The sequence below is a fragment of the Balaenoptera musculus genome, chromosome 3, assembly GCF_009873245.2.
Source record: "Balaenoptera musculus isolate JJ_BM4_2016_0621 chromosome 3, mBalMus1.pri.v3, whole genome shotgun sequence".
Classification (NCBI taxonomy): domain Eukaryota; kingdom Metazoa; phylum Chordata; class Mammalia; order Artiodactyla; family Balaenopteridae; genus Balaenoptera; species Balaenoptera musculus.
This window is the reverse complement of record NC_045787.1, coordinates 114,285,839-114,308,757: the sequence shown is the minus strand read 5'-3', so window position 1 is coordinate 114,308,757 and position 22,919 is coordinate 114,285,839. Positions and strand designations below refer to the sequence as shown.

Here is a 22,919-nt window from a genome sequence, read left to right as displayed (position 1 = left end):
GGAGTTAACACAGACTCCATAGGTTAAAGGCTCAGTCCCACAAGACTGCTCCCCTCCCTTAAGATACCAATCACAAGTAGTGGGTCCTCAAGTTACCCACACTTTTGTCTTAATTGGGTACAAATCAGGGGTTCCCATGACCCTCTTCTTAAGTTTGATAATTTTCTATAATGGCTCACATAACCCAGGGAAACACTTTATTTTCTATTACTGGTTTATTATAAAGGATATTATAAAGGATGCAAATGAACAGCCAAATGAGGGACCTAGGGTGGGATCCAGAAGTGTCCTGAACTTAGGAGATTTTGTCCCTGAGAAGTCTGGGGTGTACCACTGTCCCAGCTCATTGATGCATTCACCAATCCAGAAGTTCATCAAATCTTGTTGTTCAGAGTTTTTACAGAGCTTAATTTCCAACTCCCTTCCCTTCACAAGAGGTCAGGTGTAGGGTTGAAAATTGTAACCCTCTAATCCTTTGGTCTTTCTGGCATCAGCCCCATCCTGAGGCTATAGGGGCCCCACCATAAATCACCTAATTAGCATAAACTCAGGGATGATGGAAAGGGACTTGTTATGAATAACATAATACAATTCTCTAATCCCTACCACTTAGGAAATTACAAGGGTTTTAGAAGCTCTGTGCCAGAAACTGTGGACAAAGACCAAATATATATTTCTTCTTATGTCACAATATCACAAATACACTTTCTTTATATATGATATTTGATAACTAGAATACTTGCAGTCGTTGCAGGTATTATTCTGAAGTTCATTATTTCCTTGTGTTTTTAGTGATATTGTAATATGAGATCATATTTCTACAGGAACCTTACCTGTAGGATTTTTAGAGAAGATTTACTTTTGCTTACACAAGGTGCCTGGGGCACTAAAGTGATCACCTTTATGGTTTTCAGCTCAAGGTTTTCTGGGTCACACAGGTAGTGTGAAATTCTAGCCCCCCACAATATGTTTGCAAACTTGTTTAGGAATTCTCAGAGGGGAGTTGTTTTCTTTTTTTTCTATTCCATCCACAGTTAATGTGGAGACAGTCAGGTATCCTTACCCTTTCCCTCTGTAGGTCAGGTTTTGTCCTTAATCTACTACTGAGGATGTAGCCCTTCAGTTTTGGGGAGGTCTTAGTTTAGGGGAGGTTGCCAGTGTGATATATGGGCAAGATGACAGGGGCCCAGAGAATGGGGCTGTCTTATTCAATCCAGATGAGGTCACAGACGCTGCCTAGGTAAGGTGACACTTAGGACACTTAAACTGAACTCAGGCTTATTAAACAATAAATGGGAGTTTGCCATGCAATGGGCATAATTACACTGTGTTCACCACAAGGCAAGAATCATGTCCAATGTGTATACTGCTGTCTCCAGAACTTAGCATAGTACTTTGCACATACTAGATGCTCAATTAATGTACTTAAGTGTATCAATGAGTAAGAAGTATCAAAGTATTCCAAATGGAGGGAAACAATGCATATAAAGCAAATAAGAAGAAACAAATAACAAAACTTCATTAAAAATAACAAATTTGGTTAAACCAAGGGCCATTTCTTGTTTCAACAAGTGTTTTTACAATAGTTGTTTTTGGTAAGACACTTATTTAGCATACAGACAGTGCCACACTCTAATAGGGATAATAAGACACATGCATAATAACTATAACACTTCTCCCCTGTGTACACAGTTTAGTTTCTCTCTCACTATGAAAGGCTAAAATAAGGGTATGATGCTTCATGCTTCAGAGCCTCTCTGCTGATGACCTTGGGGATTGGGAAAACACTAAATGCTTCTACAAATCATTATACCCTTGTCTTTAGTGGAAAAGAGTAGTCAGGTGTAAATGTTTGGCAAAATGTGGTTGTAGTTTGATTACAATCTGCAAATATTTGTGCTGTCAGTTTGCCACAGAAGGTGTGGTCCTCATGAAAGGACTTTGAGGAACATGGCTGGTCAAATGGTATGAAGGCTTAAAAGCATAAAGCCTCTAAGGAAGAGGTAGGGTATGCAGAATGAGAAGACCTTCCTACCTGAATTTCTGGCTAAAGGGGCAGCAGAAGGCCCATGGTATTGTAAAGGCCATGGTCTTTTCTGTTTCCTTTACATGGATATAGGGAGAGGGAAGAGGAGAAAGGGATATTAATTCTTTTAAAAAAAAACAAAAGTTCCCACTGTGGAAAAAATATTTATTTAACTATAGAAATTTAATTAAGAAACCAAAACAACTTAGTCTTATAGCTGATGATCTCATTGGCTTATACCATTGTCATACACTGAATTCTGAGTTATCAGGCCAAAAATGTGGACTTGGCAAAGATGAGAGTTACTGTCAATTGTTCCAGCTCCCCAAGCTGGATGGCACCAGTGGCTGTGTGAGTGAATACAGAAGTTGAAATCAACATCATGTTAACTTTGGTTCCATTCCGAAAACATTCTATTCCAGAGATATGTAAGATGAAGCTTTTTTAGGGCAGAGATCATGGTTACATTCCCTGGTCCTTAATAGTTGCTCAGGAAATATGTGGTGAATAAATAAATGCACAAAGGTTACCCTGGGTTGCTAAGATCAGAACAGTATTTGCCATTATTTTGGAGGTTGGCGTGGGATTCATACACCCTGGAACAGTTTCTTCTCTTTGCAGCTAGTAATACTTTTTTTGTTTATGAAGAACAAGCATTCTTGCACACTGGCACAATGGTCCTGGGGAAAGTGACACAGACAGATTTCCACTGCATTCCTCAGAAGACCCAGCAATACCACTCTCCAATGGTGAGTGTTTCTTTATCAGATTTAAATTTGAGGGGTTTAGTCTTTTCTTTTTTGCCAGTAGTGGTGAGTACTTCAAGAACAAAAAAATGAATTGGCCAAGTTTGATTGAATTTGATAGCATTTTACTGCTCTGCAGGAGTCAGGGTAGTTACAACCTCATCTCCCTGTGCAGCAGTTTTTCCCACACACAAAACTGCAAGTATCTTCTCATCCTTATCTACATTTATGTCTAATTCTATTAGTGGGCACTGTAAATATGTTTCTCATTAGGGAGGAGGTATGCTTGTATTTATTGTAATTCCCAAGGTACAAAAGATGTTAAAAACAGTATCAAGAGTTTGGGGTTTTTTGGTGGTTCTTAGTTTTCACTTAAAAATAAATAGACAAGTATTTAGCAACTTCTGCCAAGAAAAATTTCCACATAGGGCCTCATCCCTAGCAATAAAAACCCAGATATGGCAGCAAAACATTTCCAGATACTTCTTTAGGTCTCTGAAAGCAGTATGGGAGAGAGGAGTAAAAAAATTATAGTATACAGCTTATAAAACACTTTATGCATGCCAATTCATTTCAGTATTATTTTTCCTATTTCTCCAATGGGGACTCTAAGGTACATTTAGCTTAAGTACCTTGACCAGAGTCACATAGCTAGTAAGTGACAGGGCTAGAACTCATATGTAGGTTTTCTTATTACAAGTTCAGTGTTCTTATTCCAAGCCCAACATTCATAAGTATTGAATGTTTGTTGTGTCTATTTTCCTTTCTAAGTAATAGTGTTGATGGGGTGTGGGGGAGGTGATGGGATATGTCTTTTTGGCTCTTGCTGGCTACTGTGGCTCCAGTTTCTTATGAACATTGTACTAAAAAAGATAATAGCAGCCTTGACTGAACAAAAATTAATCTATATGCTAGTACTTAAATAGCCTTGGTCAGAGATGAGATCAGTAAGGGTGAGGAGGACAGCTAAATAATGAAAGTTTCCTTATTGATGGCACAAGAGATGGGCTCAACAGTCTACTGCATCTGAAACAGCTGAATTCAATCAAACTAATCTAGGTAGGGTTGCGGGGTGTGGTGGGCAGGAAAGAAGTCTGTTTGCATTCTCTTTGAATAATAAGGGTATCTGTTGTAAAGTGACTACAGAGACAGCTACTGCCTGACTTCAAGTCTCATCCCAGTGACACTGGTGACCCTAGGGAGGCACACATGCTGAAGTCTTTCCTAGTATCTAGGACATGGTATGGGGTTGTAGCAAAGATATTTCTTTTATAGTGATTTGACCTAGGACTTGACTTCTGAGAAGCATAAAGCCTCTGCTCAAACTGGGTAAAATGTTTGTTTCCCTGGGCTATGAAAGTCATCTTGCAAAGAAATAACTAAAAAATCTCAACTCAAGTAATAATTTTCCTGGCAGGCCTCACCTCCAGAAGTCTTAGAAATATACCAGTCACTTCTCATCCTGGCCAAACAGCTATCTGAAATGCTGTTTCTAACACTAGTTATATATTAAATTGTGACCTCTACGTCTACTGGTAAAGCATTTGTAGGAAGAATGAAGAAAAAGTGATGTAATTTTAAAGTATTCTCTTAGTGACTCCCAAACGTAGAAATTCTATTTGTTACAAGATATTAAATCTGAAGTTACGTTATCAGCCAGATAATTCTTTGTTGTGGGGAGGGCTGCCCTGTACATTGCAGGATGTTTAGCAGCATTCTTGACCCCTACCCGCTGGATGCCAATAGTACCTCCTGAGTTTTGACAACCAAAAATGTCTTCAGACTTGGCCATAAAAATTATCCCCAGTTGAGAACTATTGTTTTAACCAAAGCACCAAGATATTACAGAAAAAAACGACTCCCTCCACCCCCTCCAAAAAAAACACCTCTAACTAAAGTGAGTTCTGAAATGGACTATCCCTAGAAATGAGAGGATTTAGACAAAATCAGGTAGATAACTAACTCTGAAAACTCACAAGTTATAAAAGGTCAGGTGAGAATTACTGAGGAGTATTTCTTTGGAGACTGTTGCTGGTATGCTGTGATTCTTACCACAGACACTTGGCTGCCTCTTACCTCAAGCCGAGTGAGAGGGACCTTCAGTGGAACTACTCAGAGTACTTGTACTTGGGATGTGTCTCTTGCAGTTAAAGGGGCACAGAGGACTTGCGTCTGTCTCCTGCCTGAAAAACATAGAGGACAAGACAGGCTGGCAGCTGTTCTGGCAGCAGAGCAGAGGAATGCTGAAGCTGCACTGGGATTGGCCTATATTCCCAAGTTTCTTTGGGCAAGAAGTGGATGAGAGCTTCGCGTGGACCAGGTGTGGATAATACAGAGCTGCCGCTAGCCTAAACAGCACCATCAGAAAAAAAGCTGTCCCTCGTCCAGACACTTCACTTCCATCTGTTGGAAAATAATCTCACTAATTTAGTTTGGACAAAACACTTTACTGCCACCTGCTGGAATACTGTCAAAATAAATACATAAATCCACAAGGGTGATGTGAATGGCAGGCACTCCCTAGGGTATGGAGTGCATAACCTTGCACAATGTGGGGTGGTCCCAGAGCCACTTACAAATGGGCCACTGTGAGAGCTACCTTAGATTCTATCTGACAGGTCCTTACTGAGAAAAACAGGTTTCAAGAGATAAGAAGTTGGAGGTGAACCACCAGATTCTTAGGGACTGAAAGAGTAAAAAAACTGCCAGAATAAAATTCTTTTGCTCAGACCAACCAAGGTTACTACGGGTGAGAAACCACCAAAGAATGGGGATGGTGGTGGTTTCTGAAAATCTTAAAAGCATCCATCAGAAAAAAAGGCAGCTTTAAACATCTACCAGGCCGAGTATGAAACCATCACATGGAAGTAAAAGTTACAAACTTTCCTGCTCCCCTTTCTTTTCCTCTCTCTCCACCCCTTTGGTTCTGGTTGGTAAGCTGGGAGAGAACAAGAAAGACCAGGCATGATGCCTCTCCAGGGCAAGCAGTTAGCCAGCTGTCCCAAGCTGGTGAAGAGGGAAGTTTCACTCTTTCTGACTCAATAACCATAGGACTTTCTATTCCTAATAGGGACCACAGAATTCATGGAATCTGTCTGAGTCAGGTATATGACACATTGGCTCCACTGCACAGGTTTAAAGGGATGAGGAAATTAAAAAATAAAGGTTTTTTGTTTTGTTTTTTAAAATTATACCCCTGAATCCTGTATGTTGAACATACTGGTTACATATTATATAGCAGGATCTGGAAAAGATATCTTCCAAGGATATGTTGTTGAGTTTTACAGGGGAAAATGGTATTTGAATCAATTCATTTGTTGAGAGCCCATACTTTGGGAGTAGGGCACATAAATGCAAGGGAGTCTCTGTCGTCTGGGAGCTTACAGTCTTGGGTTTCATACTCAGAGTAATGTAACTATTACTGTCAGTTATGTCAACAAGAGCCTGTGTTGCATAGGCAGGGCAGGTTCAGAAGGGTTTTTACTCTAATGATTTCCTCTCATGATATTTTTACTCGCTATGATTAAGCTTTAGAAGCGACATGTTGCCCTGTTCTTCAAGCATGGAATCACAGGTAAAGCTTCCATTTAAGACGTTTAAAGAGAGGTGCAAGCCTGAATGCATAGGTTGCATCTTGATTGGGCTGCTTTGAAACCAGAGTCCGTCTGGTCCTCAGTTTGGCAGATTCGGACAGTTACATTTCACTTTATTCAGGCTTAATCAGGCTCTGAGAATTTAATTTGGGTAAAACAACTTTATAATTCAACCCAATGAACAGAAGCTGATTTATGAACCATGATGTGAATTTACTGAGAAAAACTGTATTGCTTGTATAACTAGTACCAATCATGTGCTTTGGACAATTGCTTCTTACTGTGTGTGTTGATTTAACTGAGAGCCCTTGAGTGATGGGAAGACTACCTGATAAGTGTGGAATCAGAGCATGGGTCTTTGTATGTTCTTAAATGATATCTAGAATTTAAGTTTACTAGGATATAAACTCACTGACAGGGATCTTATTTGCTGATATATCCTAAGAGACTAGAACATGGTAAGCATTCAATAAGTATTTGTTGAGTGAGGGACTGAATCTGAACTAAGTTTTTTTAAACTGTTCTGATAATGGATGGGTATTGGTCCCGGTCATTAGAATCAGTAGCCTCTCTCCTAGACAGAATGAGAGCCCACAGTACATTCTTTTTTTTTTTTTTTTTTAAATATTTTATTTATTTATTTATTTATTTATGGCTGTGTTGGGTCTTCGTTTCTGTGCGAGGGCTTTCTCCAGTTGCGGCAAGTGGGGGCCATTCTTCATCGCAGTGCGCGGGCCTCTCACTATCGCGGCCTCTCTTGTTGCGGAGCACAGGCTCCAGACGCGCAGGCTCAGTAATTGTGGCTCACGGGCCCAGTCGCTCCGCGGCATGTGGGATCCTCCCAGACCAGGGCTCGAACCCGTGTCCCCTGCATTGGCAGGCAGATTCTCAACCACTGGCCACCAGGGAAGCCCCCACAGTACATTCTTATTCAGATTCTGCTGGTTCTAGACTCTTAATGGACCCCACCCGTCTCTTATGACAGCATCAACTAGGCATGTGACACTTAGGTTACAGATGATGTATTTTACTCTCTCTGATGAAATCTGGGAGCCACCTTGATCTCTGTAACACATTTACAGATCATCTCATAGGGTGACTTTCTTTTCTTTTATTTCTTTCTTTCTTTTTTTTGGGGGGGGGGGTAAATTTTGTTCCAAGTTCTATGAGGGTTCTTGTCTTACATTTTCCAGGTTTCTGACTTCCAGCTCAGGCATGTAGGGGACAACTGAACTGTGGTAGTTTATATTTTTACAGACACCCAGAGTTCTTTGTGCAAGTGTGGATCTATACCCTCCATCAAGGAGTCTAAAGGCAGAACACTGCGTTTTACTCAATGGGAGATCTCAAAGCCCTTAACAAACTAAAGCAAAAAACGAGATTGTATGAATATTCATACCTTTGTGAACGCGTGGGAGCTGCACGGTCGGTCTGGGTGGCTATGCAAGCAAGTACAGACACCCCAGGCTCAGAGAGCTCCTCATTCTTTCTGCCTATCAGCTCTGCCTCTGAAATTCTGGTTTTGTATAGGAAGCTCTCTGTAAGCATATAGCCTGTTGACTTTCATTTTCCCAGATGCTTTCGGCACCAGAGGCATCTGTGTTCTCTCTGGAGTCTAGGTCGTGTCCTTAGGTGAAGAGGAAGGGTGGGGGGCGGACAGGGTCCCCCATCTAGCCTCCGTCGCTGAGAATGGGAACGTGACTCACCGGTTCAGTCTGCCCGGAGGTTTCTGTTAAAGGTCTCCGCGCTCCTCACCTAGATAACGGCACCCGGGTTTTTCTGGCTTCCTGCAGGTGGGCATGCTCCCTCCGCAGAGACCAGGAGTGACCTCGGGCTGCCGGGTTTGCCCTTCATGACACCTACGTCCTCTCCCCACTTTCCTCTATCTTCTTTCCAACCTCCCCAGACTGAGGACCCCCAGACACCTCCCTCAGGCCCGCGCCCTGCTTCTCACACCGTAACTCAGGGGACCAAATTTGGTGTGGGAGAAGCCCGGCGGTTCTAAAGCCCACGGACTCGAGGGCTGCAGCCGCGGGGCTTTGGGGGGGGAGCCCCGCCCCCGCCCGCGGGCCCGGCCCGGCCCGCCCCGCCCCCTCCGCCCCTCCCCGCCCCCTCCGCCCCTCCCACGTACGTCACGTCCGGCCCAGCCCCTGCCAGCCCTCCGCCCTCCGCCCTCCGCCCTCCGCTCTCCTCTCGCTCGCCGTTAGGGAGGCTCAGCGCCTCAGCTACAGCCTCCGTCTCCGCTCCCGCCCCATCCTCCGTGTCTCTGCCGCCGCCACCGCCGGGGGCATCCGGGGGTCGCCTAACGGGCTGGCCCTGCGCCACAGTCGTCGCTTCAGCCTTCCGCCAGTGGCGGCCACAAGAAGAAGCTCGCTGGCCGCGGAGCCACTTGGGGCCTCAGTTCTCGCCCTCTTTCAGTTGCCGCGGGTTCTGGAGAAGCGGCCGCGGCCGGGGAACTGGGCGTCGAGGTTCCAACGGTAGGTGAACGGGCGGGTACCCGTATCTGCGCATGCGCTGGTCCCAGTAGCCGCGGCCCTCCCCCTTCTGCCTTCCCCCAGCTCCGTGTCCCACCCGCACCGGGTTCAAGGGCTTTTCACCTCGGGGTGCGGGGGATCCCGGGCAGTGCCGTTGCAGGTGCGGCATTCCATAGAGAGGGTCCCCTTTCTCCTAGAGCAAGAGAAGGTGAAGATGTGCCCCTGGCAGCCAGGGGGTGTGGCAGTCTTCGATTTTTCAGCCGCTGCAGTGCGCGTGAGCGGGTGTGCCTTCTCACCTAGCTCCCCCAAAGTAGAAGGCACAGCTCCCCACCCTTGTTTGCTAGCCTTCCCTGCACACCGGACCTGCGCCGCCTCCCTGCCCTTTTCCTTAAAGCTGGGCAGTGAAGTTGATGCAGAAAAAAAAAAGTGTGGTTTAATCCGGGCTCAACTGCGCCCCTTTTTAAGATCACGTGAGATGAGTGGTTGCTGACTTCCTTAGATCGTTCAGAGAATATAGCCAAAATTGGGCTGTTGGTGCACTGGGGACTTGTCTAGAATGCATTCTGCATAGGCCAGGCTAGAGAGGGTACAGCGCTGTTTCAGATGAGGCGCCTGGCTTCCGAGATAAGGTGTTAGTAAATTGAATCAGTTGGCACACTTGCCCAGTGGGAAGTTGGTAAACTTCAATTAAAAATCAATTAAAAATCACACTGACTTTTAGAAAGGCATTTCGTTCGGCTCCCCATTATGCCGTCTAATCAATGAAAAAAGTACCTAAGATTGGGCACTTACCTTATTTTCAAGTTGTTGATAATCTAAAAATGGCAACCGGAACCACAGTAATGCAGATTATGAACATTAAATAGCTGAGATGCACTTACTTTTAAAAGTGGGCATTAAAGGATGGTTTTGAATTATTGACTTTCTGGGTTAATGTGAGGCTGTGTCTTCAACTTTCCTTTTTGTAACCTTGCATGCAATACGTGTTGGCCTGGGTGTCTCTCAGGTACTGTGCATTTAGTAAGTGCGTACTAGCTGAATGGAATTGAATAAACTGGTTATTATTTGTATATCTATCGGGAGCTCCTTCTTACTTTCTTAATCTCTGCTGCTTTTAAAATTTGGGCAGTATTTTTAACAGTTTAATTGTGTTACCAGTTAGGGATCTGGAACGCATCTTAAATGCTTGGAAAGATGTGGAAAGGCTTATCAGTGTCATAAAATTCTTCCTTAGGTGAAGTAAATGTTACATTGTGTGTGTGTTTTTAACTGTATATGTAGTGTTTTATTTATTAATATGAGTGTATAGAATTCTGTTATTTTCTCTATCTTTAAAATTTATATTTATTTCAAAAATTAATAGGCAATATTTAGAGAAGTTTTAGGTTCACAAAAAAATTAATCAGAAAGTACAGAGTTGCTACATATCTCCTCCCCCCCTGCATGCAATTTTCCCTTTTTTTATATCTTGTATTAGTATGAAGTGTGTTTTTATTAGAATGCCATTGTTTTAGGACAGAGAAAATGACTGAAATGGATATATTGTGACTTGTCAGTTTTTCCCCATCAATAAAATGACAGCTACTTTTATTATCATTTCTGAATAACCTTAGTCTGTGCATGGCTCCCCTTTGTTGTACCCTGACTTTAGTATTGGGAAACATAATAGGATAAATTGTAGCTATACTTTGAAAAAAATTGTGATAAATATACATAACGTAAAATTTACCATTTTAACCATTTTTAAGTGTACAATTCAGTGGCATTAAGTACATTCACAGTGTTGTGCAACCATTGCCGCTGTCCATTTCCAGAACTTTTTCATCATCCCAAACAGAAACTCTTAGACAGCAATTCCCCATTCCCTCTTCCTCCTAGCTCGTGGTAACCTCTATTCTACTTTCTGTCTCTATAATTTGCCTATTCTAGGTACCTCATATAGGTGGAATCATATAGCATTTGTCCTTTTGTGTTTGGCATATTTCATTTAGTTCATTTTCAGGGTTCATTCATATTGTAGCGTGTATCAGAATTTCCTTCCTTTTTAAGATTGAATAATATATTCCATTGTGTGTATATACAACATTTAGTTTATCCGTTCATCTCTTGATGGACATTTGGATGTTTCCACATTTTGGCTTTTGTGAATAATGCTTCTATGAACTTTGGTGTACAGGTATCTGTTTGAGTCCTTGCTTTCGATTCTTTTGGGTATATACCTAGGAGTGGAATTGCTGGTAATTCTGTGCTTAACTTTTCGAGGAACATCTAAACTGTTTTCCAGGTCTGCTGCGCCATTTTACATTCCCATTAGCAATGCACAGGGGTTCCAGTTTCTCTACATCTCCCCAACAATTTTTACTTCCCTTTGTTTGTTGGTTTGTTTTTTTGGTTTGTTTGATAATAGGCATCCTAATGGGGGTGAACAGGTATCTCATTGTGGTTTTGATTTGCATGTCCCTAAGAGTGATGCTGCACATCTTTCATTTGTGTATCTTCTTTGGAGAAATGTCTGTTTAAGCCCTTTGCTCATTTTTTAAATTGGTTTTTGTTTCTTTGTTGTTGAATTACTTAAAAAAAAAAGTTACTTTAAAAAGTTATTTTGTACGTGCATTAAATCTTTTATCTGAAAACCTTAATGGTTCTTAAAATGAATGCAATACTGAAATTTAAAAAATAGAAATTGGGGTAAATTCCCTGGCGGTTCAGTGGTTAGGACTCTGCACTTCCACCACAGGGGGTATGGGTTCGATCCCTGGTCGGGAACTACCCGCATGCCCCGCAGTGCGACTAAAAAAAAATTAAAATAAATAAATAAATAAATAAAATAAATAAATAGAAATTGAAAATTTCTGTTTTACACATGGATAAACAACAAAGAGATTTTACATCTGAAAAAGGTTTCCAATTATTTAGTAAGTCACACTATATTAAGTTCTCAATTAGGTATATATCAATACTGAGAACTTATTTCCATAACCTCAGCATTACAAAGGTGCATGCGTTAAATGAAGATCCTGTCCTCACCAATGAGTAAGATTAATGCTCCTGAACTTTCCTTTGTTTATAAAGTATTTTGTTAACATGGCTAGGAGCAGAGGAGGGGATTACTGGATGGAGAAAAAGGAAGTGTAGTATATACACATGAACTTGACCTGAATCAGTGTTCCCCAAGTGGCACAGAAGGCCAATATGTGAGGAGGTTCACTTTGGGGCCTTATAGAAGAGCCAATTTGATTGGACATGGAAATAATGAAGGATTTTTGGAATGGAATGTAATAAAGGCAGGTTTAATGCACCAACTCGTACTCACATGAGATATTAATAGTAATGGCATTAAGAGTAACTCATTATCAGATTTATTTATTCATTCACTGGATATTTATTTTTCTCCTTATAAATGTTAGAGATACATGAAGGAGCAAAACCCAAGCAGTTACTTGGTGATGGTTGCATAACTGTAAATTTACTAGACATTAAATTATACACTTGAAAAGAGTGAATTTTATGATATGTAAATTATACCTTAATAAAGCTGCTTTAAAAAAAAAATCCCACCAGTGGACTTTAAGGAACTTATACTCTGTTGGGAGAAAGAAACTTTAAACAAACACAGAAAGGACTATATAATAAAACTTGTGATGAATGTTTTGGAGCCAAGGAATAACATGTCCTAAGAAAAATTGACAGGGGATATCATTAGGTTGGATGGGTTGGAGAAGGCCCCTCCATGAATGGGACTTGAGTAAGAGCGGAAGATGAGTAGGAGGAAGTGAGGGGGAGAGTGTTTGAGGCAAATGAACCAGCACGTATAAAAGTCTTAGGTTGAGGAAGATGCAGTGGCTTGACAAGATAATTTAATGAAATTTATTGGATTTCTACTAGAGAAGGAAATACCCTAAATCTTTTCAGACAGGTTTTTACCTAGCTTTAGTGTATATTTTCCTTTTCTTTTGTATATGATGTGTAATAATTCTTATATTTTTGGTTTTAAACAGTTTTCAGAGAGATGTCTGGTTTCTATTATTGCCCTTTTCTGGAATAGAAAAATAGAAAAACTTGAGTTGTTTACTTATTCTTAAAATATGTATTTTTGCTTTTATGTATCAAGCTGCTGTTCCATGTAATTGAAAAGTAAAAGTAAAAATAAAACTGAAAAACACTTGTTGATTGACATAGTAGGTGCTTAATATTTGGGGGGAAGGGTGGGGGGAGGTCCTTTTTGGACACCAGTCATAGTGGATTAAAAATTTGGAAAGGTGAAGGAGCTCAAATTTAGGATCAGATAAGATGGGAGAATTTTTTTTTTAATTAATTAATTAATTTATTTATGGCTGTGTTGGGTCTTCGTTTCTGTGCGAGGGCTTTCTCTAGTTGTGGCAAGCGGGGGCCACTCTTCATCGCGGTACGCGGGCCTATCACTATCGCGGCCTCTCTTGTGGAGCACAGGCTCCAGACGCGCAGGCTCAATAATTGTGGCTCACGGGCCCAGCTGCTCCGCGGCATGTGGGATCTTCCCAGACCAGGGCTCGAACCCGTGTCCCCTGCATTGGCAGGCAGATTCTCAACCAGTGCACCACCAGGGAAGCCCAAGATGAGAGAATTTTTATAGCAAAAGCAGACCATATTGTGGTTCATTATAGAATCACTTTTGAAACTAATGATTTCAAAAGGTATATATTTTTTCTGTTAAGGAGTATTCTAGTGTTTGAATAATGATTTTTGATTAGCAAGTACAGAATATTTAAGTGTTTTATGAATCACCTTTACGAAGTATCGTTTCATACATTTCAGTGAAATTTCAAACAATATTTTCAGTTTTGGTTGTAGTCATTGTTGCCTGAAAGAGCATCAGCCTAAAGGGCAGCAGACTTAGAGTTCTGCTCACTAGTTTAGTGACCTACTCACTAGTTAAGTGACTTTAAACCAGTTTCTTCAGCTCTCTGAGATTTTTTTTTTCTTTTCTGAGAAAAAGTGATAATCTGCCATGCTTATCTCACAGGGGATGGTTGTGAGGATTCAGTTGGATAGTGAACTAGAAAGTATATCAGAAATGATAGCATCATTTCAGATACTGGAGTTCTGCTGTTGTGTAGTGTTCACAACCCAGGAAATAAAGATGAAATCATAATTTTTGCTCTCAAAGTTTATAATCAAGTGGGAAAGACAGATACAAAAAATAAGTATAGTCAGTGCTTTTTTTTTTTTTTTTTTTTTTTTTTTTTTTTTTTTTTTTTTTTTTAATTTATGGCTGTGTTGGGTCTTCATTTCTGTGCGAGGGCTTTCTCTAGCCGTGGCAAGTGGGGGCCACTCCTCATCGCGGTGCGCGGGCCTCTCACTATCGCGGCCTCTCTCGTTGCGGAGCACAGGCTCCAGACGCGCAGGCTCAGCAATTGTGGCTCACGGGCCCAGCTGCTCCGCGGCATGTGGGATCCTCCCAGACCAGGGCTCGAACCCGTGTCCCCCGCATTGGCAGGCGGACTCTCAACCACTGCGCCACCAGGGAAGCCCCAGTCAGTGCTTTTTTGTTCATATCCCAGGTTCCTTTTTTTTCCCCCCCAGAGCAGTTTTTACACAAGTCAGTGCAAAAAGAGGATGTTGTTCTCTCAAGGGACCCATTTGGCTAGAACAAGTTGTGGAATTACCTCCAATGGTAAAAAAAAAAAAAAAAGAAAAAGAAAAAAAAAGTGTATTGTAGTTTTGTATTAAAGAGCAATAAGAAATGATATGCTAGTCTTCTTAAGACTGTACTCATTAGTGGGCCCTAGGTGAGCATGTTTTCAATGGAGAAACATGAAAGGTGAAAAGTTACCAGAATAGAGGAGTCTTGAAGAGTGAACATTTGTCAAAATTGAGATTATATGCATGCATATAATTGACTGGAATATGTGCTGTCTTTACGTATATATGCTTTCTCAGGTATTTTGTGTCGCCCTCTAAATTGTAGAGCTGTTTTTTTGTGGGGGGCCAGTCATTGTGTTGGTACTTAGTGGAAAGAGCTAATTTAACACATAACTCACTTTGACTTAATAGAAGATCATGCTAAAGTAGTGACCAGTGACCTTAGAGTGAATGTGGGGTAAAGGAACCTGTTGGGAGCCAGCTTGCTCCAGCACATTACAGGCTTACCCTTTCATCAGGAGACAGCATTTAAAGTGTCACCTTTTCTCATACTTTCATGAGTAAGATTAAACATCTCTCTACCACTCTTACCTGTTTTTCATGCACTGATATGTGAACCTTCAAAAACTCTAGATCTCACCGATAAATATCTCAGAAGGTCATCCTTCATCCTTTGGGGAAGTTTATCTACCTTGGAGACTAACTTCAGGTACCTTATGGTTTCCTTGGCTTTTTGAATCAGAATTGTGGCTGATTTACAAGTAAATGTGAGAGGAAGTCTTTTTGCCTTTGTAATACTGCTCATTTTATTGTTCTGGTTTCTTAAGACTTAAATTACTGTCATTAGAAAGATTTGCAGTTAGATCCAGCAGCACATTCTAGCATCACCATTTACAAATTTTGAAGTTTAGCTCAGTGACATGAGGCTCACAGTACATGTAAAAGGGGAATAGTGCCTGCCTCATAGCATTCTTCTAGGTATGAGAAATAACTTGTGAAGTGCTTATAGATATTCCATAAATCATAGTTCCTTTCCGTAATTTTTTAAAAATTATAGTTGATTTACAATATGATTAGTTTTTAATATTATTTACAGTATTATTATTATTATACATTTCAGATGCACAACATAGTGTTTCAATATTTTTATAGATTATACTCCATTTAAAGTTGTTATAGGGGCTTCCCTGGTGGCGCAGTGGTTAAGAATCCGCCGCCTGCTAATGCAGGGGACATGGGTTCGAGCCCTGGTCCAGGAAGATCCCACATGCCGCAGAGCAACTAAGCCCGTGCGCCACAACTAATGAGCCTACGCTCTAGACCCCATGAGCCACAACTACTGAGCCCACGTGCTGCAACTACTGAAGCCCGCGTGCCTAGAGACTGTGATCCGCAACAAGAGAAGCCACTGCAGTGAGAAGCCCGCGCACCGCAATGAAGAGTAGCCCCAGCTTCAAGCAACCAGAGAAAGCATGCGTGCAGCAATGAAGACCCAATGCAGCCAAAAATAAATAAATAAATAAAGTTGTTATAAAGTGATTTCCTGTCTTGATTTGATTATTTTTGGTTATTGCTGGGAGTAGATATGGCAGCCACTTTTGATGTTTTTTGTTTTTTTAAAACATCTCTATTGGAATATAATTGCTTTACAATGTTGTGTTAGTTTCTGCTGTATAACAAAGTGAATCTGCTATACATATACATATATCCCCATATCCCCTCCCTCTTGCATCTCCCTCCCACTGTCCCTATCCCACCCCTCTAGGTGGTCACAAAGCACGGAGCTGATCTCCCTGTGCTATGCGGCTGCTTCCCATTAGCTAGCTATTTTACATTTGGTAGTGTATATATGTACCATGTATATATAGAAGTGTATTTATTTAGTTTTTAATCACTTAAGGAGGTGTTCTCCTCTTGTTAATCTTCTTAAATTTGAATAGTCAGTATTATTTGCTTCTTATTTATGTCTTTATTCAACATATATTAAATTAATTTATTTATTTTGTTGCACCAGGTCTTAGTTGCGACAGGTGGGCTCCTTAGTTGCGGCATGCATGTGGGATCTAACCCAGGCCCCCTGCATTGGGAGCACAGTGTCTTAACCACTGTGCCACCAGGGAAGTCCCTCAACATATATTTTAAACATTAAATTATGTGTTAAGGATTGAGGCAATACAAAGATGATACAGAGGTGATACAAAGATGAAATGACAGGGTTCCTACCTACAAGGATCCTCTCTTTTGAAAAAGAGATAGACATATTTTTAGATTCTATGGGATGTTTGCTAAAAAGGTAAGAGATACCTTAGGAGCAAAAGGAAGGAGAATTGTCTGCTTCAGGAAGTCAGGGAAGGTTTGCCAGAGGAAGCTGGAGTTGAGACTTGATGGTGGATGGAAGTTTGGTGAACAAGATGGAATTGGTCATGGTGTTGAGTTAGGGCTCCAAGACAGAAAACAATGTGCACAGCTTGGGAGATGTGGATTGTGAATTTCAAGTAGTTAAGTATTCTTGGAGAGTAGAGTGAGGTGTAAGAGTGACAGGAAAGAAGATTTTACTGGTAGGTGAAGTACTTGTACACCACGTAATAGAATTTGCAGTTTACTGTGTACGTCAGAGGTTCTTAAAACTTTGTATGTATTATAATCACCCAAAGAGCTTATTAAACATACAGAGAGCCCAGGCCAGGCTCTCATGGGTGCTAGATTGGGGCTGTGGCTGTATATTGAACAAAACTTTCCCCATCCCCAGATGAAATTAGGAAACCAGTGCTATAGGTCACTGGTCTCAAAAGTGAGGTGCTGGCACTTTGAATGGGCAGGATGACCTATTAAAATGTGTGTGTAGGTGGAGGAGTAAAATTTATGTTTCTACTTATTTTTTATTTTATTTATTTATTTATTTTTGGCTGAGTTGGGTCTTTGTTGCTGCGCGCGGGTTTTCTCTAGTTCCGGCGAGTGGGGGTTACTCTTCGTTGCGGTGCGCAGGCTTCTCATCGCAGTGGCTTCTGTTGTTGCGGAGCACGGGCTCTAGGCGTGCGGGCTTCAGTAGTTGTGGCTTACGGGCTCTAGAGCACAGGCTCAGTAGTTGTGGTGCACGGGCTTAGTTGCTCCGCAGCATGTGGGATCTTCCCGGACCAGGGCTCAAACCTGTGTCCCCTGCATTGGCAGGCGGATTCTTAACCATTGTGCCACCAGGGAAGCCCTGTTTCTATTTATTTTTAATGTTCAATTTTTTTTTTCTTTTGCCACGCCATGAGGCATGTGGGATCTTAGTTCTCCAACCAAGGATCCAACCCGTGCCCCTTGCAGTGGAGCCCTAATCACTGGACTGCCAGGGAATTGTTTAAATGTTATTTTTCTGTATGTTTATTATGTGCATAATATACTAAGGTATTCATTATTCTACTTTAGAAATACACATACATGTATGAGAGGTATGCGCATAATCTTTTTCCTGTTCAAAAAATTTAGAGCCCAGGGCTCCAGGCATTGGAAAACAGTTGAGGAATTTTGTGCAGGGGAATTCAGGTTAGATTTGATGAGGATATCAGTGAGGAGAATAGATGAAGGGACTTAGTTACAGGGGATTTTATCTCCCTTTGGCTTTATTACTTTTGTTTTGCTTTGAAAGCTTGAAATCATGGGGGTTTATAAAATAATTGACTGTGGCCATGAAACCCTTGCCTGAATACTTTGCATAAAAGAGGGATAAGTGAGCTGTCTCAAGGTGAAATGTTTTGTTTAGTGAGTTGCAATCTGTAAAATATATGTGCTGTATCTAGTACCATGATTTGGGGAGTGTAGTTATACAAAATATACTTGATTCATTGCTCATTGTAGTTTTGTGGAATCACCATGGAGGAGGATTGTTCCCTCAACAAGTATGTTAAAGTGCACACAGGTGAACAAATCCTCAGGCACAGGGGTAATAATTGTTCCGATAAATACTTTATAATCTTTTTTTGTTTTTTAAGGCAAAGAAATTCCTCACCTTTTGAGTATTAGAGCTCTCTTTAAAAACTTTCTAGTCCTGGGACCTCTCTGGTGGCGCAGTGGTTAAGAATCCACCTGCCAATGCAGGGGACATGGGTTCGAGCCCTGCTCTGGGAAGATCCCACATGCCGCGGAGCAACTAAGCCCGTGCGCCACAACTAACTGTGCCTGCGCTCTAGAGCCCGCGAGCCACAACTGCTGAGCCCACATGCCACAACTACTGAAGCCCGCGTCCCCTACAGCCTGTGCTCCACAACAAGAGAAACCACCACAAGGAGAAGCCCGCGCACTGCAACGAAGAGTGGCCCCCACTCGCTGCAACTAGAGAGGGCCCGTGTGCAGCAATGAAGACCAAACGCAGCCATAAATACATACACACATATATACATACCAACGCAGCCATAAATATATACATACATACATACATACATAAATACCAATGCAGCCATACATACATACATACATACATACATACATAAATAAGCAAACAAGCAAGCAAACTTTCTAGTCCTGAATTCTCCTTTAGTTAGATATACTTTGATAAATTACTTAAGGGCAAAGTCAATATGAATTTATTTATTTTTTAACTTTTAATTTTATGTTGGAGTATAGTTGATTAACACTTGAGTCAGTTTCAGGTGTACAGCAAAGTGATTCACTTACACATATACATGTAACTATTCTTTTTCAAATGAATTTAATAGTAGATTTAAATGACTTGGTATTTTCCTGATCAGAGTAGCATCTATAGACATTTGACAGATAAGTTTATATGCTGTTGAGATGTTTAACTTTTCTGTTTGCTTGGTACTGTTAAGGATTCAGACAGATTGATGCCTTGTCAGTTTCTCAGGCCAGGAGAGAACCACAGATTTAGCATACTGGCAAATTTTGTAGTACCATCCTTGTTCAGTCAGAATGAAAGAAGTGCCTTTTCCTTTGTTTGATAAATTGCTTAGAGCTTACTAATGAAAAGATGAATGTATGGAGCAGGGGTACATTATCTCTGTTCCCAAAGTTTACCATCTTTATTGAGACTCAGCTCCCTCTTGGCTTTTCCCTCTTTTTGTACTAGTGATAGCACTTTTTTAGGTTTTGTTTTGTTTTAGCAATTTTTTAAAAAGTATTTATTTATTTGGCTGTGCTGGGTCTTAGTTGCGGCATGTGAACTCTTAGTTGTGGCATGTGAACTCTTAGTTGCAGCATGTGGGATCTAGTTCCCTGACCGGGGATCGAACCCAGGCCCCAGCATTGGGAGTGCGGCGTCTTAGCCACTGGACTACCAGGGAAGTCCTGTTTTAGCAATTATTGAAGATGATTGAGGTAGCTCTTTTAAACTTTTCTGTGTGAATTGTATCCCTATTTTGTCAAAAGCATTTTGGGCAAAAGTGACTTTTCTTTTTCCTTTCTATTCAGTTTGAAGGTAGAACATTTTTACATGAAAGTGATAATTTATTTTTGCAGATACCCCTCTTAACCACAGGTTGTTTTATTTGTAAAATGATGAAAGTTTATTAGTATATTGCAGATCTACTCTTATTACCATTATACTGTTTTGTAAAATTATTTGCTCTGAAAAGACTTTCAACTAGTGTTAAAATTTATAAAGTCTTCAGCGTTTTATCCCTTTTTTTTTTTTTTTAGTTATGCTCTATAGAAATTGTAGTAATTTCTGGATGTGCTAGATAGCATAGAAGGGCCAAACAGGATTGGTTCTTGAAATGTGGTTAAAAAAATATTATATTTTTGGGGACTTCCCTGGTGGTCCAGTGGCTAAGACTCCGCCTTCCAGTGCAGGGGGCCCGGGTTTGATCCCGGGTCAGGGAACTAGATCCCACGTGCTGCAACTAAAGATCCTGCGTGCTGCAACTAAAAGATCCCGTGTGCGGCAAATAAATCCCGTGTACTGCAACTATAAATAAATAAATAATTAGTTTAAAAAACCGCAACAAATACATTTTAAAAAAAAAGAAATATTTTATTTTCCTTTTGTGGATGGAAAAGCATATTTTAAAATGTCATATTTTATAATAAAAGTTTAATATTCAATAGTTAATATATTAAAATGATGCTATGCCTTTATTCATGTGAGTTTTCTCTTTTTAATTTTTTCTGCTTTATTGAAGTGTAATTTATATACAATCACATTCACCAATTTAAAATGTTTAGTTTAATAAGTTCTGACAAATGTATTAAGCATGTAACCACCACTACCACAATCATGACATAGAACATTTCCATCACCCCCAAAAGTTCTCAGTGCTTTTTAATTTTCTCATCAGTGAAATGAATATAATGAAAGTATGTACTTCCATAGGATTGTTGTAAGGATTAAATGAATTAATATATTTGAAGCCCTTAAGGTAGTTCCTGGCTCAGTAATAGCTCAGGTAATGCTATCTGCTGTTATCCGTGGTATTGATGTTGGTGTTATATCCTTTAAAAAAAACTGTCACTACTAATTTTATTAGATACTTAAGACTTTTCTTTTTAAACACATTCTAAAATTTATTTTATTTATTTGTCTTTGGCTGCGTTGGGTCTTCGTTGCTGCATGTGGGCTTTCTCTAGTTGCAGTGAGTGGGGGCTACTCTTCGTTGCGGTGCGCGGGCTTCTCACTGCTGTGGCTTCTCTTGTTGTGGAGCACGGGCCCTAGAGTGCAAGGGCTTCAGTAGTTGTGGTGCGTGGGCTCAGTAGTTGTGGCTCACAGGCTCTAGAGTGCAGGCTCAGTAGTTGTGGCGCACGGGCTTAGTTGCTCCGCGGCACGTGGGATCTTCTGGAATTAGGACTCGAACCCGTGTCCCCTGCATTGGCAGGCAGATTCTTAACCACTGCACCACCAGGAAGTCCTGATACTTAAGACTTAAAGATTCTTTGCTGTTAAGAAAGGTGTGTTTGTTGCTGTCATGTATATCAGCGGTCCCCAACCTTTTTGGCACCAGGGACCAGTTTCGTGGAAGACAGTTTTTCCATGGTGCGGGGGTGGAGTTGGTTCAGGAGGTAATGTGAGTAATGGGGAGCAGTGGGGAGCGGCAGATGAAGCTTCGCTCGCTCGACTGCCACTCACCTCCTGCTGTGTGGCCCGGTTCCTAACCAGGGTTGGGGACCCCTGATATATATGTGTATGTAACCATATGTATATGAATAGAGTGTAGAAGTATTTTGAGCCTTCGCAGAACTCAGGTTGATAGCTAGTATATGAAGGTACACTTTCCTGAATGTACCCATTAGTCAGCTTATTGATAATTGGTATTTAATTGCATTATTTTTTATCACTCTTGTCTCATGGTAAAGTATGTGATATAAAATTCAAAATGGTTTCTTATTTGTTGTCAGTACCACCATGCTAGGCAACTGTCACTTGTATTTAAAATGATTTTGCTGTTTTGATTTATAATAAAATTATGCTTTCAGAAATCCTTGGTTATTTTGAAAGTCTGCACATTGTATTCTCTTGTGTCAAGCCTTTAATTAACTGCTTTGTTTGCATTTTATTGACTGTATCTGTTCAGACATTTCATCAGATCTCTTTGGCATATTTTTCTGTGGTACCTGACCTGCTGCTATTTTCTTTTCCATTTTTCTTTTCTTCAAAAATGGGATATTGTAGTTTAGATGTTGCATTAGTTTTCTAGGGCTTCCGTGATAAATTACTAAAAATGGGGTGACTCTAGAATAGTAGAAAAATTTCTCTCACAGATCAGGGGGCCAGGAGTCTAAACTCAAGGTGTGGGCAGGGCCATGCTCCCTCTGAAGGGAGAATTCTTCCTTGCCTCTTCCATCTTTTGGTGGCTCCTGGCATTTCTTGTCTTTTGACAGCATAACTCAATTTCCGCCTTTGTCTTCACGTGGCCTTCTTCCCCTCTGTGTGTCTCTGTGTGTCCTGTCTCCTTCTTATAAGCACACTAGTGATTGGATTAAGGACTCCCCTAAATCAAGGTGATTTCATCTTGATATCCTTAACTAATTACATTTGCAAAGATCCTGTTTTCAAATAAGGTCACATTTTGATGTTCCAGGTGGACATGAGTTTTGGGGAGACACTTCAACCTAGTACACATATAAAGGAAATATTTACATGATTTAAGCTCTGAAAAGGGACAGGAAGCAGTACTAAATCATGTCAGAAACAACTTTGCATTTTGCAGGAATGTTATTTTGGGCCACTCTAGTCTGAATGCCTTCAGCAGTGTTCTCTGGATAGAGGTCTGAAGTGAATAGTCGTTGGCTGCTAGGGCTCGGAACATAGGCATGCTTTAAAAGTGCCTTTTAGCAAAATAACAACAACAACAACAACAAAACAAACAAAACAAAACAAAAGTACCTTTTAGCAAGCTATGAATGAATGACCTCCTAAAATATATATAAGACTCTGTGGTCAGTTTGAGAGATAAAATGTGAGAGTCTGTGGTACTTTAAATCGTCAGAATTTACACGGAGTGATAGTATAGTATAGTAATAAAGA

At 40.8% G+C, this 22,919-nt stretch overlaps 1 protein-coding gene across 11 annotated transcripts in view; it reads left to right on the top strand.

Moving 5' to 3' along the window:
• The first annotated feature begins 8,538 nt into the window (after positions 1-8,538).
• FAM13B (family with sequence similarity 13 member B) overlaps positions 8,539-22,919 on the top strand; it is a 111,735-nt gene continuing 97,354 nt past the window's right edge. For all 11 annotated transcript variants that reach the window (XM_036849327.1, XM_036849317.1, XM_036849318.1 and 8 more), the window contains exon 1: positions 8,539-8,842. The gene's annotated coding sequence lies outside the window, so the exon portion shown is untranslated. The remainder of the gene's footprint in view (positions 8,843-22,919) is intronic.